This window comes from Heliangelus exortis, chromosome 10 (assembly GCF_036169615.1).
Source record: "Heliangelus exortis chromosome 10, bHelExo1.hap1, whole genome shotgun sequence".
Taxonomy (NCBI): Eukaryota; Metazoa; Chordata; class Aves; order Apodiformes; family Trochilidae; genus Heliangelus; species Heliangelus exortis.
Window position 1 is genome coordinate 8,839,214 of NC_092431.1, and position 18,293 is coordinate 8,857,506.

The window sequence follows — 18,293 nt, forward strand, 5'->3', positions numbered from 1 at the left end:
GAACACAGCCCTCAAGCTAGAGGAGGGAACCTTTCCTTTTCAGTAAAGATCAGAGCACTCACTTTTAGGCTCTGTATTTCAATATGTATAATAACTGGCGGCTTAAAAATGCAACATATGAGGAGACTTCAAAGGCTTGTATACCTTGGAGAAGACTGAGAGGAGACTATTTCCTGATTTGCAAAAAGTTGATGTTAAGGATAATAAAATAATCTGTTTTTTCAGCTCTGTAATGTATGCTGGGAAGAGAGGTTCAGATTAAATATCAGGAAAAAAACGCCAGTAGTAAAGTTAGAGGAACTCTGCCATAGGTTGTACAGCTAGAATATTAGGCACCACAGAGTACATGTCTGGATAGAAGCAGGAGTAGTATAGACATGGGGGTTTCTGCCTTTGGCAGGGGATATACTACATGATGTTGTAGAATGTTAGAGAGGCTTGGAGAATGTTGGAGAATATTCCTGAATGTTCTCGAAGAGATAGGAGGTGTGACCCCTTTACTGTGCCCAACCCCATGTTTGGGGGGCCAATTAGATCGGCCCATACTCCGGTGCTACCTGCACCAGGGATTCGCTGTGCTACAGGTAAACACACTGGGTGTCCAATAAAAGGTTATGTTGGTGGCGGGGGTGTGGTCACGGAAGCACTATATAAGCGAAAGTTGCTGCGCAATAAACCAGAAGTTCGTTTATCAACCATATTGGTTGCACGCATTTTCTTTGCCGCTCCCGCAACTGGCGCCCGAACCGTGCAAAGGCCCTGAACAATCAGAAAGTCTGAAGAGCCTTGAAAAAGTCTGAAAAGTTTCGAAATCAACAGGCAAATCCTGCGGAAGACCGATCTTCACTAGGGACGCCTGGTGGAGGACCGAACCATTGATAGTACCAATCACAGCTCGGCAGGTAAAACCACTGAAACCAAATAACTTGGCTGGGTATGGGGGCTCCAGGAAATCATCAAAACGCAACCTTTCGGAGGGCAATAAATTGCTCTCGATGCAGGCGTTGAGAGGCGATTCACAGCTGAAAGAAAAATGAACGAGTTTGTTTGCTGCTGGGGAAGGGCTACCGGTTTTTAGTCATAAAAAGTTGTAAAAAGCCCACAAAAGGCTCGTATAAAAAGCCCATAAAAGGCTCGGATTAAGGCTGCACCAAAATAATAAAGGGATAGTTAAGCACGCAGAAAATAGAGAACGAAGTAGCCCTAGACTTTCTATTCTATTTCTATTCTATTCTAGACCTTTTTTATTAGTTTCTTACAGAAACGTGCCATAAAAGATGTGGATTTTAAAAAAGATCCGGCGGCGCTTGTAGCATACGGCCACACATATCAGTTTTTTACTGACCCTGCTAACTTATTTGATGAGAAAGAATGGAAAAGCTTAGGAGATATTTTGTGGTATAAGGTAATAGAAGAGGATAAGACAGCTCGTAAGTTAATGAAACCGTGGCATACAATGATTACTTGCTTGCACCGTTATAAGACAGAGAAGAAAATCACCGCTGTAGCTTTGGCAATCTTAAAAGGGCAGCCGATACCAGCTTTGCATCAATTAGGAGTTGATTACGATCCCTGTCCCCCAACAGGAGACGAAATAGTTGTACAGCAAATTGAGGACGCATATCTCAAGAACGTCACAAACCGGCGATTAAATGACTTATTTCGTCAGCTGTGGGCTGTCATCCAACAGAGAGATCAACCTTATGCTATCATTCATGGCCTAGGAGAAGGCAATGCCCGAACAGACAGATTGGTTTCACTATCTGTACCCATGGACGAATTTACTAAGGCGAGAAATATGCATGCTACCTTCCATCAGAATGCCAGAGGACTGCACCGTCATTTCCAGATTTCCATGGATGAGGCCAGAGGCATTGTAAAAGCCTGCCCACAGCGTAACCAAAAGGGACTTGGTCTCGGCCTCGGAGTTAATCCCCAAGGTCTTGGTCCAAATGAAAGATGGCAAATGGATGTCACTCATGTACCAGAATTTGGAAGGCTTAAACATGTTCATGTTACTATTGATACTTATAGTCATTTTTTCTGGGCTACAGCTCAGTCTGGTGAGAAAGTGTTGCAAGTGGTGCGACATCTCATCCTTTGTTTCGCCGTCATGGGTGTGCCGGAGCAGATAAAGACTGATAATGAACCGGCATATACTAGTGGCAAGTTAGCTCTATTTTATCAACAGTGGGGAATCAAGCACATTACAGGCATTCCCCACTCGCCAACAGGTCAAGCTATAGTAGAGAGGGCAAATCAAACATTAAAAGACTACCTGATGAAATTCACAGATTTACAAGACCCACACGAGCAATTATCAAAGTCTCTATTTGTCTTGAATTATCTGTGTATATTCGGGGACCAAAGTTAGCGCCAGCATATATTCATGGGACAATAGCCCAACAAGCTGACCCTTCAGAAGCCCCGCTGTATGTGACCTACAGGGACCCCACCACGGGTATATGGCAAGGACCAGCAGAGGTTAAATATTTAGGCAAAAGTCACGTGTGTTTCCACCCCTACAGGTACCTTGTAGGTTCCCAGCAAGTGGACTCAGCCAGCACCTGCTCCGCCAAATTTGAAAGCATAAGCTCAAGAGCAGAGACAGCCGTATTAAGTGCTCAACATGTTCAAAGATAGAAACTGCCGTGTTGACTTCATCATAGGTTTCATTGTCATTTTAAACTTTGATTGTTTTGCCTTCCTGAACTTCGACCCTCGACAGAATGTCTGGGTTACCCTTGCTCGTCAGCTTAACACCACTTCCTTTTGTGCCAGTTTAGCGACACCCCAATCGCCCTTTCTTACGTGTTTAGTTGGTGTACCAGCATCTGAAGAGACGTGGCCAATGTTTCAAGCAGCAATGAACCACACGCAAGTGCAATTTCACACCGAGAGCCTATGTTCCACCAAGGCCAGTCTAGTTGCGTGCTTGAGTGACTACGACACTTGGGTTAGTCGTCTGCCTGTTGGGCCTGATCCCCAAGAATTGAGCCTTATAGACTCTCTAAATGCCACTTATTGTCTCTGGATGAGTAGCTTGTCCACTGATTGCACAGAAGTCATGGGGAGACAACGCGTTACTACCAATGTTTTCCCAATGGGCAATTTCAGCCAATGGTGCAATTACACCCTCCGTGGTGCTACTAACCCATTGCCTGGGACACAGCTTCCTGGGAAATTACCATCAGGGTACTTTTTAATTTGCGGAGATCGGGCATGGTCAGGTATACCATCCCATCCCGTTGGAGGGCCTTGCACCATTGGTCAATTAAGCTTAGCTATGCCTCACGCACACCCGAACAGTACCCATCGTGTGCGGTGGAAGCGAGGCCTGGCCCAGATACTAGCGCAGGGATGTGATGATGATGTTAACCCTTGGTCCAAATGGCAGGTGATTGTTACTTCTATTTTTTTTTTTTTTTTTTTTTTTTCCGGGAGCAGCTGCTGCTCGTGCACATCGGAACCTGGAGAAGTTGAGTTGTTGGGTGGTAAAGTATGCTAGTGATACCAGCAAGGTATTTTCTGAATTAGCTGATGATTTATCTTCTGTACAACATGCAGTATTAGAAAATAGAGCTGCTATTGATTTTTTGTTTTTAGCTCATGGCCATGGTTGTGAAGATTTTGATGGTATGTGTGGTATGAACTTGAGTGATCACTCTAAATCGATACATAAGTAGATACAACAGTTAGTAGAACATACTCAAAATATCAAGCAAGATGTAGGATTTTTTGGTATAGATGAATTAGTCAATTGGTTTGGCCTCACCGGATGGCTTCAAAGTTTATGTAAGACTGGTTTGCTCGTACTTTGTATTATATTGATAACTTTGATGTGTTTTAGTTGTATGGTAGCGATACTTAAGAAGTTATTTGCCAAAGCTGTTAATATCATGAAAAAGATAAAGGTTTTGTTGAAGAATGGTTTGAGGTAAAAAACAAAACAAAACAAAAAAAAACTTCGCCCGTTATGAATGTAGTAATTGAATGTTGCAATCCTAAATTTAACACAATTCGGCAACTATGAAGGTCCTAGGACTCCATTATGCTATGAGCCGGTGGGACCTGGAGACGCTTAAAGGGGCCCCCTGACAACATTTCGTCGGATAAGCCTCTCCTATCCCTCTTTTGGCTCTCTGCACTAGTGGACGCCAGACCTTCCTAATATTGAACAGAGCTCTGTTAAAGAGTGTGTGAGTATGAATGATTGTATGAAACAAAGACGTCATAAATGCGAAGTCGACTCTTACTTGATTGAGACAACAAAATCTGGTTAATAACTTGTTAACCAACTTGTTTGATTCATTACTTGAGTTGTTTGAATAGTTTTTAGATTATTTTAGAAAGGCATTACAACATTGAGTGTATCAACCTGTTTGATTCATTAATTGAATGATTTGAGTAGTTTTTAGATCATTTAAAAAGGGCATTATATTATTGAATGTATCCTTAAGTTTTGCATATTTTGTTATTTGCACTATATTTCTTTGAAAATTAGCACTGCAAAATTTTAAACCAAACATGGGCTTGTGCAAAAAGAAAAGGGGGGATATGTTGTAGAATGTTAGAGAGGCTTGGAGAATGTTGGAGAATATTCCTGAATGTTCTCGAAGAGATAGGAGGTATGACCCCTTTACTGTGCCCAACCCCATGTTTGGGGGGCCAATTAGATCGGCCCATACTCCGGTGCTACCTGCACCAGGGATTCGCTGTACTACAGGTAAACACACTGGGTGTCCAATAAAAGGTTATGTTGGTGGCGGGGGTGTGGTCACGGAAGCACTATATGAGCAAAAGTTGCTGCGCAATAAACCAGAAGTTTGTTTATCAACCATATTGGTTGCACGCATTTTCTTTGCCGCTCCCGCAACATGATCTCTGTAGGCTGATATTGCATCTTTATTTTCTATGATTGAAGTTGCTAATGGAAATCAGAATTTGATAACTTGGGAACAGTCAGACTGTGGATGTACTGATGCCATTGCCTAGCACACTGGAAAAAAATTTGTCTTTCCCTCCCATTTATATCCATTTAAAACCTCATGCTTTATTCTAAGTTTATAAACCCTCTGGTACATGACCTGCCTTTTTTTTTTTTCTGTGAATGCACTATCTAGTGCAGTAGTTTATACTGCATTAATCCCAGTTATTAAACACACACCATTACTGCACTGAACAGCAGCAGTATTGCAGATGTGGTGCACACCCTCAGCCAGTGTTTGGTGCTGGTACAGAATATAGACAGAGAAATGAACAATCTAAGATCCATTGCCTTCTCCTGAGATTGGTGTGGCTGATAGAGTCCCAGAGGGGCTAGAAGCAGCAAGATAGAACAAAACTAAACTGTTAGTGAAAATTGTTTTGTTGGACCAGGAAAGCATGGAATATGCTGGCTCATAATCATTACCACTGGTATTGATTGCTCATGGGATTGATATTAGGTAGAGAATAGAACTGGAAAGAGGATAGAAAGGAGAGATCAAAGCAGCGTTTACTGTCTCAAGTGTCATACAGACCCTGCCTGAAACCACACCAGAATCATTTAAATGTATTAGATCCATGCAGTATCTGATTAAAGTAACAATCTGGAATACATTGTCTGTTTTGCAATAAAACATTGGCCTAAATAAATGTGTGAATCTAGGATGAGCATGACAGATTGACAGTCTTTGAGTTATGAATAAATGATAACAATAATACATATGAGAAATTTAAAATGGAGCTAGCTGGGAAAGGTACATTATTTAAACAGAAATATTCGTGTTTTAGACCTTCTTCATTGTTTTCCTAGAGGAAGAAATATGACATTTATTCTAACTTCTGATCAAATGAGAAAGGTTTGTCACTTAATAAGCAGAGCCATGGGATCAGGAGACTCATCAGGAAGTTCCAGATTCAGGTCTCTAATCTGAATTACTTCTGAGGAACTTTATGTTTCTGATAGAAGACAGTTATTAGTGAACATTTTTAACAATGACAGCTTGAATAAAAATTATTAAATGTGGAGCAAATAATCCATTGTGTTCAATATTCACTGGAGGAATATTGCTTCATCCACTGAACCGGCATCAGAGAACTTTTTCTACCTGAAATATGGCCAAAAATGTGTTTTGAAAGGCATGTATCAGTTTTTCTTTTTTAATTTTGCAGACAGTAGCCACGCTGCTGCATATCCTGTTAATGGCTGAGATAGTTAATTTTCTTCATAGTAGGTAGTATGGGGCTATGTTTTGGATTTGTGCTGAGAGCAGTGCTAACAATGCAAAGATGTTTTTCAGTGCAGCTGAGCAGTGCTTGCAGAGCCAAGGCCTTTTATTGACTCTCACCCCACTAGGAAGTAGGCTGGGGAGCAGAAAAGGTTGGGAAGAGACACAGCTAGGACAGGTGACCTCAACTGTCCAAAATGATATTACCTAACATATGACAGCATGCTCAGCATATGCATCTGGAGGATGGAGATGGAAGGGCAGGACATTCTGAGTGATGGCATTTGTCTTCTCAAGTCCCTTTTACACATGATAGAACAGAGCCCTGCTGCCCTGGAGATGGCTGAACCCCTGCCAGCTGATGGGAAGTGGTGAATGAATTCCTTGTTTTGCTTTGCTTGTGAACATGGCTTTTGCTTCACCCAGTAAAATGTTTTTTATTTCAAGCAATGAGTTTTCTCACTTTTACCCTTCCAATTCTCTTCTCCAAGAGGCAGAGGGCAGCTGTATGGTGCTCAGCTGCTGTGGGATTAAACCATGACAGTCCATAAACTGCAGTAGGATTTACTGGGGGGATGCCCTCTGGTGAGAATGTTTGGAATCTTAAGTCATCAGTAATGACCTTCTTGATGAAGTGCCTCTAGCAGCCTGAATCATACAAAACCAGATGTTGAATCCTCTGTGGTGTTAACATTTTAACTCTTAGCTAGAAGTCATGAACCAGTGTCAGTCTGCTGAGACTTACTGGTTGGGCATGGTTAATGACAAGGTTATCAGAATAGCTTTGGACAGGAGATAGCCCCTGTAAAACACTAAGGGAGCAGGGACAATCAGTACAACTGCCTCTGTCAGACCATGCAGGTATGACTAGTATGTCCTCTTCACCTGCCCAGAGATAATAATTCATGCTGGAAATTTGGGGTTTGCATGGCAATGCCCTGCTTTTTCTGTACAAACAAGATGGCAAGAGGGACCTTTTTAAGCTGATTGGATATTAAAAAATACTTCTGATTATGGTTATAGGATCATACACTAACCAGGAAACATGACTAATTTTCTTCTTAACTTAAAGTCCTGTGGGACATAGTCGTTTCATTCACAGCACACTTAATAATGTCTGAGCAAATATGTTTCCCCAGGCCTCGTTCTGGACTGCTAAGCATGAATAAACACCATAGAGCTTTTGCTAAATGACTAGACTAATACAGTGTCAGTACACTTAACGCATTGTTTGTCATAGTAACAAAGATGGAAAGTACTTTCAGGCATTTGTTTTTATTTGGGAAATGCATTCGTTCAGAAGCCAGACTCAGCAGGAAAGCTGAGATTGTTAGAGCACAGAAAGCACTCTTTGGAATCTTGATAAAATATGAGATGTCTTTATATGACAGATGACATGCAACGCTATCATAAGTTATAATCAGGAAACTGCACTTCCTGCAGCTGTCTTAGGATTCACCTGTGGGCCTAGACCGGTTTTATTTTGAAAGTATTATATCATTCTTCAAGACTTTGGAGGTTTTTTTGTGCACCAGTTAGATCTAGAATCTCATTTACTTTGTCTATATGCACATTATTCTGACCAGTGGCAAATTCTATACTAGCAACAGACTCAAAAAGTATTGTGTATGTATTAGAAATGGTCAAGCCCATGGCAGGCACAAATATTAAACTGTCAGAGGACCATAAAAATGATGTACATTTTCAGAAAGGCCCAAGCACATCCAGCCACACCTACAAAAAATATTACTCTCTTAAAGCAGTGCAGATGTCAGGAATAACAGTATTTAAAACACAATCAGAAATTGAGCCAAATTAACTACATTAATTTCTGTGAGCTTTTCATAAGGCTTTGGTATATTATATCTGAAAACCAAGCAACACCTACTTCATGGACATAAAATTACAGCTGCTTCTTTAAAGTAAAGAAACTTTATTTCCCTTTATGTACTGCTTGAGGGGAGTGAGGATGTTGGGTGCTGCTGTAGTTTGAGCCCATGCTGCCCATGTAATTGGAGCTCTGCAGCTGCTTGCCATGCTTGTCTCCTGCTTGCATTTCAGCATTGCTCAGTACTTCTATTTGGAGCAGAATTAAAGTGTTTGCTCTCCAAGTGAACCCAGAGGAAAGCAGAGAGAACGAAAGGGTCAGCAGAATTCTGCTCTGAGCAGTGACAGCAGTGCCTGCTTAGAGCTTCTGTATTAAAATTATTTGAATTTATTTGGTGTGTGAATGTGTGATGTATGCATATTCACTTGCAATGCAGGGAGATGTAGATAAGCCCATTTTCAGATGTAACCCCCTTACTTCAGACCATTGCTTTCCTTTTATCATACATTTTTCTTCCTCTCAACTTCTTTCAATAGGGTGTTTACTTCCAGTCCCTTAATCTACCACCCAACTTCTAGTTTTAACTTCTTGGAAGAGCTGTCCTGTTGTTTACATACCTCACACCTCATTTCAGTTCCTGTCTGCCTTGTGAGCTGCCTGTACTGGACATACACCACACCACTGATCCCTCTGATCTTGCAGAAAGGTTGATTTCTTTGGCTGCTTTGTTGCATCTGAATTCATTTATCAAAGCCGAATGCTAATCCAGAGACTAACATTTGTTAAGAACTTCCTGAGCCTGATTGGTAAACTAATTAAGGAAAAGCAAATATGTTTTATGGTGCTACAGAAAATGCAAATCTTAATTTTAGCAGATCTAAGATCTAAAGCTGAAATGAAATAACATTTTAAATGGCCAAGTTGAATGAACTGAAAAAAGTACCATCCGGAAAACATTCCATCTGACTTCCAATTGACATCTTAACTAAATCATTTTAGTAAACAAATAAGAAGCAGAATTGAAAAGAGACAGATTGAAAGACAATGAAAATGTCTGCATGAAAGTTGAATCCCATCGCTTTATGAGTTGCAACTGATATCAGAGAAAAGTGATAATTACCAAGTAAATCTCTCACAGTCATCTAATGTCTGGAAGGTCTTTATTGCTGGCAAAACAACTACTGATCTTCCCCAATCAACTTCCACACTGCCAGAGAAGGGTGATATTTTATCTTTGGGCTATTATGCAGTTATTCCATTGCCACTTTGATTTTTTTCTACTCTATTGATGAAGAAACTATTCTACAACTATTGTGACTTTAGAAACCTTTATAGTTTCCCATAGTCTTATAGTTCTTATTGTCTTACACAGACTTTATAACCTTTATATAGTTATAGAGAAGACCCACTTTGATATTCCAGTGAAATGTACAGTGATTGTGATGGATTCTTAAAAAACTCTGAGTGTCCTCATTTCCAAATGGCACCATGGCACTATGCAAACCTGGATAGCAATGCCTCCTTTTAGCAGGGTCTTCCACTGAATTTGATGTGTTTGATCATTTGGTCTGTGTTCATGTTAACATCTTCATTTATTCCCCACTGGTTAAAGCAACTTTCTGTAACATTCCAAGATCTGTTTCATTACATGAAAAATTAGGTACTATTGACTGCAAGTGGACAGATAACCTGTTTACACTTTTAACAGCTTCCCTCATGAAACAAGCGGCACCTTTTGATATTGCTCCTCAGATCCTTTACTATTTACAACATTTTATGTATGCTTTTCTCAGAAGTGAAAAGTGACCTTTCTCTTAGTCTCTAAACTGTTCATCTCTGCCCCAACAAGTCATATTCCCTTTACATACATGTAAAACATTATCCCTGATGAAGTGGATAATTGTAGTTGTCTGGGATGATGGCTGTATTACACATCTCTGGTTTTCAGCTGAGACAGTGTACATCAATAAGGAATTTTCTTTCGTAAAATTAATGAATGTACTTGAGCCACTTCATAGTAATTTCTTACTAGATTACTTGAAAACATTTTGGAGCAAAAGAACACTGTTATTCTGGGGGTTTGTCATGAGTGTAATATTGCAAAGGCTGATCCAGTGGCACTGAAGTGGAAAAGTTTCTCACTGACTTCAATAGTCATGTTCACAGTAACATGGCCTGGTGGAAGCCCCCTGAAAGCTGTAATCAAGCAGAACCTTGTTCTTCCTGAGGAAAATGCTGTTCAGATCTTCTGGGAACAGCGACCAACTCTGGATCCCCACAGGAAGAGACAGTACTGGATGGGGATATCCCACAGTCTATGTGCATCCCACACCATGGCTGCCACAGCTGGCATCCTGCTGTACAGGTGTGAGGCTCCTCCCTGCTGGGAATTGCAGCAGAGGATGCTCATAAAGCATTGGAGTTAAACTGTGCAGTGCTTCAGAGGGAGAGTGAAGGAGTGGGGGAGGAATAAAGAACAGATCTTTATGGGGAGGGATTGGCTGCTCCCTTCATCATCAAGCCACATGCAATATGTTCTCTACACAAGTGTTTTTAGTACCCCTATGGATCAAACCTATCGACTTTTGCTTTTACTGCAGAGCTTTGCTTTTATTGAATGTTTGATTCTCCACCACTGAGAAGGATGGAAAGAGCAAGTTCAGTGTCTATCACTACATTCTTCTTTGAGGCTGATGAAGGTTTTTCCCACTTTTAGGCTTTAAAATTTACTTAATAAATCTTTATAGACTGAGGAACAGTAAAAGCTCTGGTTCTGATTTAGGAAATATATATGAGGATAAGTAATTTAGTTTAATACATCTCACTAAATAATATTAGCACACTATTCACAGGAATGCTGTAGAGACATATTAAACTATTAAATACAGTTTGCCTGATACATTTATTCCACTTTATGCCTTCCACATGACTAAATAAATGCACTTTCAGGGGAGAATCTGGATGACACTAATACAGGAAAGAGGTAACCAAGACACCTATGTCAACATTGGTTTTCTGCTTCAAGCTGATGGTCCAGTTCCAGACTTAGTGCAGACACACAAGTTTTTCAATTTATCCTATGCACAGCAAAATTAGTTTTTCTATGGTATTAAGGTGACAATGAAGCGGCAAATTTTGTTCAATGGCGTCTGCAGATTACAAATGTTGACATAAGTATGCGTTGCTAGAGGATAATTATTTAAAAATCAAATATTTACCAAAAAATTACCTTAATTTATATGCAGATGCAAACATCCCTCCATTACAGAGGTAAAGACAAACTTCTACTATTTGCCACTGTAATGCCTGCTGAAATAGCCATGATTTCTGAGATTATTAATATATGTGGTCTCATTTCTCATTTTCACTGTTTTAACTTATTTTAACACCTAAAATATATATATATATATATATATATATATATTTTTTTTTTAACTACTAAAATATTTTAAAGACTTTTTGGATAGATTTTTGTACATGAAATGAAGTAGAAAATCCCTCTTTAGTTTCCAGGTACTTTCAACTTCAGTCAGCATCAGGAAACTGCTGCGTTTTCCTTCTACCTATCCCTTCACTGATTATTCCCCCTTCCTGAAAGTCCATGTGTACTCCCATATTCACATCCCATTGCACACAGCCTAGGTGTGTTTTTTTTTGTGAGACTGTTTCCTCTTTTGAAAGGAAAAGAGGCTGGAAATTCAGTTCTGTTAAAGCCAGCACATGATCTTTTTGAACCTCCTATTACCCAGCCAGCCCAAGTCCCTCTGTAGAACCCTCCTAGCCTCTTGCCCAAACTCACTGAGAGTGCACTTCATCCCTTCATCCAGATCTCTGATAAAGATATTGAAGAGAAGTGGCCCTGGGGAACACCACTTGTGACCAGCCACAAGCTGGATTTAACTCCATTCACCCCAACTCTCTGGGCCTGGCCATCCAGTAAGTTTTTATCCAACAAAGCCTATACCTATCCAAGCTATGAGCAGACAGTTTCTCGAGGGGAATGTTGTTTTTTCTACTGCTGTTCCTTTTATCCTTATTTTTTTTTAAAATTAATGAAGGAGATCCATAAAAAGGATCTATTTATTTTTACCCTGAGAAACACCAGAATACCAGCTTATTTGAACTTATATATACCTATTACCAGTTTTGAGATGCTTTATTTTGCTATAATTCACAGCCTCATGTGAAAGAGGTTGATAAATAAAAGATTCCTCTACAACATTGATTAGTTTTATTCATATTAGAAATGCATAGCTTTCTTCATTGGTCAATATTAATTTTTCTGAAACTTCAGATGTTATTATTTGATGAATTCTATAATCATCGTAGAGTTTTCAAATCCAGGAGTATTGCAAACTCATAAAATAAATGTTTGACTCACCTTTTGTTATCAGTATCAAATTCTGAAGACATCTGAATATCATTCTATTCCCTTCAAGGTATTGATATGGAATAAAGTACAGCCTGAGAGCATTTTCACCATTTTTTTCATTCAGTGCTCTTACAACTTTCAAAATAAGACAGAGAGGGACACATTCAGCTAAAATTCAGTCAGCTTATTAAACCATGCATACTAATACACTGAACTTGCTTATCATGGCTATTCTAAAATATTTCTTCATACTCCTCTAAGTGGTGGATATACAACTTTGCATATAGGTCACGAAAAAGAAGCATTTGAGATACATTACTTTAAGACAGAATGCCAAGAATAAAGCAGACCTGCAACAAAAGGATGTTAGAAACAAAAGGAGATATCGGAACAAAAATGGCAATCCAACTCTTACTTTTAACAGTGAATGTGAAACATGGGTAACTGTAGTTCATTTCAGTAGTAATCAATTCATAAATATAGAGACAAGAATCATTAGCATTTGCAAACAAACATCACCTCTTATCCAAGAGGTGAGAGCCTCAAGTGCAGTGAATGATGCTTTTCATATTCCAGCTAAATGTTTTCTTTATATTTATTTTGTATTTCCTTCAAAATAAATTAGGACTGCAATAATATTAACATTATTCTTCAACATATTTTCTATAGAAGTACATTCCCAGTCACACAATCTGATATTTTAGCTTTTTTAATACATTGTTTCTTTAAGTCTCAAAGCTAAAAAAAGTAGGTATCAATGCACTTCATATTTATCAGCAACTGATTGTTCACAAGACTTTTTTAATCATACAGACTACAGGAAGTCACAGTAGAGGCCACTTTTTTTTTTGTCTACTTATTGCCCTTTAAGTATGCTTGGCAGTCACGGATACTGCTACTAGAAAGCCTGAATTAAAAACATCTTCTCTGGTTCATTCAGGCACAGCATCCAACACTGGACAAGTCACCACACTTCCCATCATTTGGTTCTCTTCTGGGAATTATAAAACAATATACAGATGGTTGACTTTTTCATTCTTCTGTTTCTTCAGTGCTCTCCTTGTACCTTTTAAAATAAAAGTGTCTCATATGCTACCAAAATTCAGTTGCATTTCCTGACCCTTGTGTTCCCATGTGTTTAGGTGTCTTTGGAGGCTATTTTATTAAATCAGTAGTAAATAGGGTGGTGTTTAGGTCTTCCAAATACAGCCTAGCTTACTGACTTCTAGCATTACACTAAGGAGACATGTTTGCTGCTTTGCTGTTCACTAATGCTTTCTGCCTGTGGAGCAAAAGCTTGGACCTCCACCCTTCAAACAAAAAGAGCCATTACCTTCTCATTACCCCAAGGCCCAGGATGAGATCCCCAGCACACAGGGGTATCCTGGGGGCTCTGCTACTGCTTTGTGATCGGGAAGCTGCCTTAAAGATACTCTCTAGCTCACCTGACATGAAGCTGAGCCATGGGCCTGTTATGCCTCATGTCTTGGAAGGGACATGTGGTGTGCCTGTATTTGCCTTGAAGAGCAAGGACTGTATGACAGCAATCTATGTCTGAGAGCACATCAGACAAACACATCAGAATGGGCCAGGCTGCTTTCAGCAGAAACTCACCATAAGCAACACTACTGCTCAGTTTGTTACTACGTGGAACCACACAAAGGGCTTTTCTCTCCTGTCCCTTGCTGTAGTATAAACTAGGTTCAGTCCTGTGGAATGTAGTCAGTCTAGACTAACATAAACCTGGAACTAACATCTATATCTAACCTTTTATGCATACTGAAAGACAGGGCTTTGTTATTGTAATTATGTTCTTTTAAAGATACGAGTTGCATAAATCTCATTATCATTTCCTCTGTCTGTAATTGCTGTAACCTGCAGCTCACAAAGATTCCTAATTAATATTAATTCCCACCCTGCACACAGTGTGTTTTGGCAAGTAATTATGTCTGAAGGGTCAGCAAAACACACCGATCTTCACATTTTGAACAATTTACAGTCTTGTTTTCTGTGTGGAGCTGCATAAGCAATGAGTTTAGAGGAGAACACAAGTGTGGTCATGGTACTGAGGCTGTCTTTGGAGTCACCAGCAGAGAGTGATCTGCAGGAGGGAGGAAAGGCTGCTCAGGCCTTCTGACCCACACTATATGATTTAAATTAAAGACAAATTATCAGTTTATGTGACTGACTTTACCTGGAGGCTGCTCTGTCAGACTGCTGATTTTGCTGCAGATGCCTTCCTGAGAAAAGCTAACAAGTGAAAACAGAAAGTAGCCACTCAAAAGAAGGCATACTTCAAATTTCAAATTAGTAAAAGTCAAAAAAAACTTTGTCACAGACTTACAGAGTAATTTTGCATGATTCCACACATGAGAAATCTTCACTTTTACAAATTCAGCCCTTCCTTAGATATTTTTGTTTATTTATTAGTTTTTACTCATTAAGCTGAACTAGTTAATGCTGAGGCCACCTTTAAGGACAAGTTACTGTTCTAGATAAGGAGGGAACCTCACATGTCTAACCTGTCATTCACTAGATGGTTTCTTGATGACACCCAATGGGACCCTCAGTGGTAAGGAGAGTTCTGAATCTTTGTCCCACTCATGTTCTTAAGTAATCCTGAAAATTAGCCTCAGTAAAACAGCTGGTTTTATTTTTCAGAGACAGAAAAGAATCCAAACTGCCTCTGCCAGTTAAAGGTGTCAAAACAAAGAGATAAAAGTACCAGAAGGAACAAGATTGCTCACTTGACAGCACAGTCAAATAGTTAAATTTGTAATGGTAAGCAAGAATTGCTGTATAAATGATTGTGTGTTTTCACAGGTGCTTCAGAAAAGCCTTATTTGTAAACTCTTTACTTAGAACCTAACTGCAATTGTGGTGGATATGAGCCAAGATTTGGGTGAACCAGAGCATCTGACTGGGATACTCCTAATCACAAAATTAAGAGGAGAAAATAACCAGAAAAAAAATATATAGCTGATGAAGAGTAATTGATCTTGAATAGGTGCAGTAAGACTGTATCTATCTGATCCACTCTGACTCTCTGAGTCCTTATGCTTTGACCCTGGTACACTGCAACATCCTTACCCACAGCTGCCTCTTCCCTGGGAGCTCAGGGATACTCCTGGGAAGCTATAGGAAGGCAGCATGAAGTGATGGATACAGCTCACATGTTTCTCTGCAATGGACACCAAAACATGTTTGAACAGGAATGTGAATTTGTTTTAGAGGAGTTGACAAATATTACAGTTATTTGGTCTGTTTATAATAGCAATGCATGTGTTTAATGGCATTTATGTTTATGCTGGTACACTTAATTTTTTCTTTTTTTATAAGTAGGTGCACTTTAAACACTAAGCTCTGAACCACACATCTGTTATTCTAAAGTACTGACATCAGTTCAATTGAGGGTAAATTTTGATTCTGCATAGTACTATAAAATTTCAGTATGAATTTTTTCTTTGTATGACCTATAGCTAATTTTAGGGCTTCTGTGTTTTCCTTTTCAATAATGAAAGATTGTTGGAGTTGGCTGACTCTTATACAGCTATGACAAGCAGGTAGAATACAAATAAGGGAATGTTAAATATTGTGCTTAATTGTCTTCATTTCCAGCAGCTGTTATCACTAAAATGATCAAGGACTGGCAACAGATACTGTAGGTTTCTGATTGATTATGGTCTTCCTAGTGATCTTTTTGAGCTCCTGAATTTTCTGTGAACTTGAGACCAACATTTCCTTTGCAGGACAGATAATAGCAGGATGCAGTGCTGCTGCTGCTCCTGCTGTGCATCTTTTCTAAGTTGCAGCACTGCTGTTTGGAAGAGCCTATGTTGGCTACATTCAGAATGTACCTAAATGTACACTGCAATTTTTGACATGTTTTATCTAATGTTCTTCATGATTGCTATTAGCCTAGATAAAAACATAGAGTATAAACTACTGCGCACTTCAGATTTGAAAAAGAATGGTTAAGATCACAAAAATGACAGCACAGAAATCACAGAAAGTTAGGGCTTGGAAGGGACCTCAAAAGATCATCCAGTCCAACCCCCGTGCCAGAGCAGGGTCCCCTACATACTTCTGAGATGGTTTGTGGAGTCAAGAGGGGGTGAAAGCAGCAGTTTCAGTCCTCTCTCTCTCTCCCCCTCATCCCCCGGCCTCCTTCCTTCTCCCTCTCCATCTCCCTCTCTCCATCCCTTCCTTGCTTCATCTTTCTTACTGGCAAACATAAGTAAGAATGAGTTACATGAATTAAAAATAAATTTCATGAAAATTTTCTGCTTTGTTAAATGTTCTAATGAGCCATTTTCACTTAAAAACTTTGCAGACACTGTTATTTACTGATATTTAGTGATATGCCATTAATACAAAGCCTCATTCATCAAAACACAGAAAGACATAGATAATTTGAATTACATGCTTGAGTCCAAATCCAAAATAGACACTGAAATGTCAAATGCATCTCTTTCACCTGCAGGTGATTCTCCAGTGGATTGCATAAAGTATACTGAGAGATAAAGCTATGGCAGTCACTACTCCCAACTCATTCCCAGCTTTGGACACCTTTCTAGACTATACAACTTGTAATATAGGCTGGAAATAGTCTCAAGTCATCAGAGAAATGAAATATTACAACACAGATAGAGTATCAGAATTCTTGGCAATATTTTAAGTGCATATGTGAAAATGACTACCACCTGTTGTTAAGCTGGAACAAATTAATATAGTATGGAAAAAAGTAATATTCTAGCAATATGTAAGCAAAAGTAATATGCTAGCAATGATGTGTTGGCTACAGACACAATATATACACATCAAGCCTCACTTGACAATAGCAAAAAGGCTTCTTGATTGAATTGTCTTTTTGGGGGCAGGGACACTATAGTGTCAGTCTCCTCTCATAGCATTACTAGAAATAAGGTTGCTCTCTTCTCTATATGATGAAACTCACAGACATTGGAGGCATATGAACATCAATTATACATAACCACCATGAAAATGAAAAAAAAAATCAGAGAAATATTGCAAGAAAGATTAATAGCTTTAAAATGAAGGAGGACTACATAAGGAACAATTTTCAATTGTAACATGCAAATAAGCTTTCAGATATAGGATGTGTGTTTGACATTACACAAAAAGAATGGGAAGCCATTTGTAAATTTTAGGTTATTACAGCTGAGATTGTTTTTTATTATAACTAGGAAAGAAGAGTGGATCAGCAATGCCCCATGGGATGCTATTACAGAAAAAATTTTACAATGTTAAACCTATCTAATACAATAAGGCCAGAAAAGTAAACATAGGGGGGGAAAAAAGGAATATATGGATGAAGATAAAGCAGTAAAAAGATCACCCAAAAAAGGATAAAATGGGCTCCAATGATAGACAGGCACTGAAAGCAGTGACAGCAGTACTGAAGGGAGCAATGAGAACATTTTATCAAACTGTTTAAAGAATTGATAGAGATTTTAAGCTGCAAAAGGCAAGGGTGGTGAGAAGTAATGACTGGGAAAGGCAAATGTCACCTTATTTTAGGATAACAAAAGAACAGGAAGGCAGAGCACCTCCCAAACACTGTGAGAAAAAGACCTTTATTTTGCTGATGCAAGATGTCAGAACTTGATGCCTGTGTTGAAGAAATCAAATCTTCATGAGCTTAAAGTAGCCTTTGAAAGATGTAAGAAGGCTAAATTAACAAATATAGCTCAAATCACTATAGCATAGAGATGAGGAAATGAAAAGCATGACATGATATTTGGAGATGTCCCTAAGGTTTGATGTGAAGCAGGTATAATACAATTTGCTCTTGGAAAGTCTTCAGAGTAGCCAACTGCACAGAAACATGGTAACATTTGCTCTAATTGATCTGTGCAGA

General features: G+C 39.2%; 1 long non-coding RNA gene across 1 annotated transcript; it reads right to left on the bottom strand.

The window, feature by feature from the left end:
• Positions 1–12,177: 12,177 nt before the first annotated feature.
• Positions 12,178–14,919, bottom strand: LOC139800228 (uncharacterized). The gene is made up of 2 exons (XR_011727663.1): positions 14,607–14,919; positions 12,178–14,513 (listed from the first exon to the last, which is right to left on the bottom strand). It is a non-coding gene; the product is annotated as an uncharacterized lncRNA (long non-coding RNA).
• Between the last annotated feature and the right edge of the window lie 3,374 nt (positions 14,920–18,293).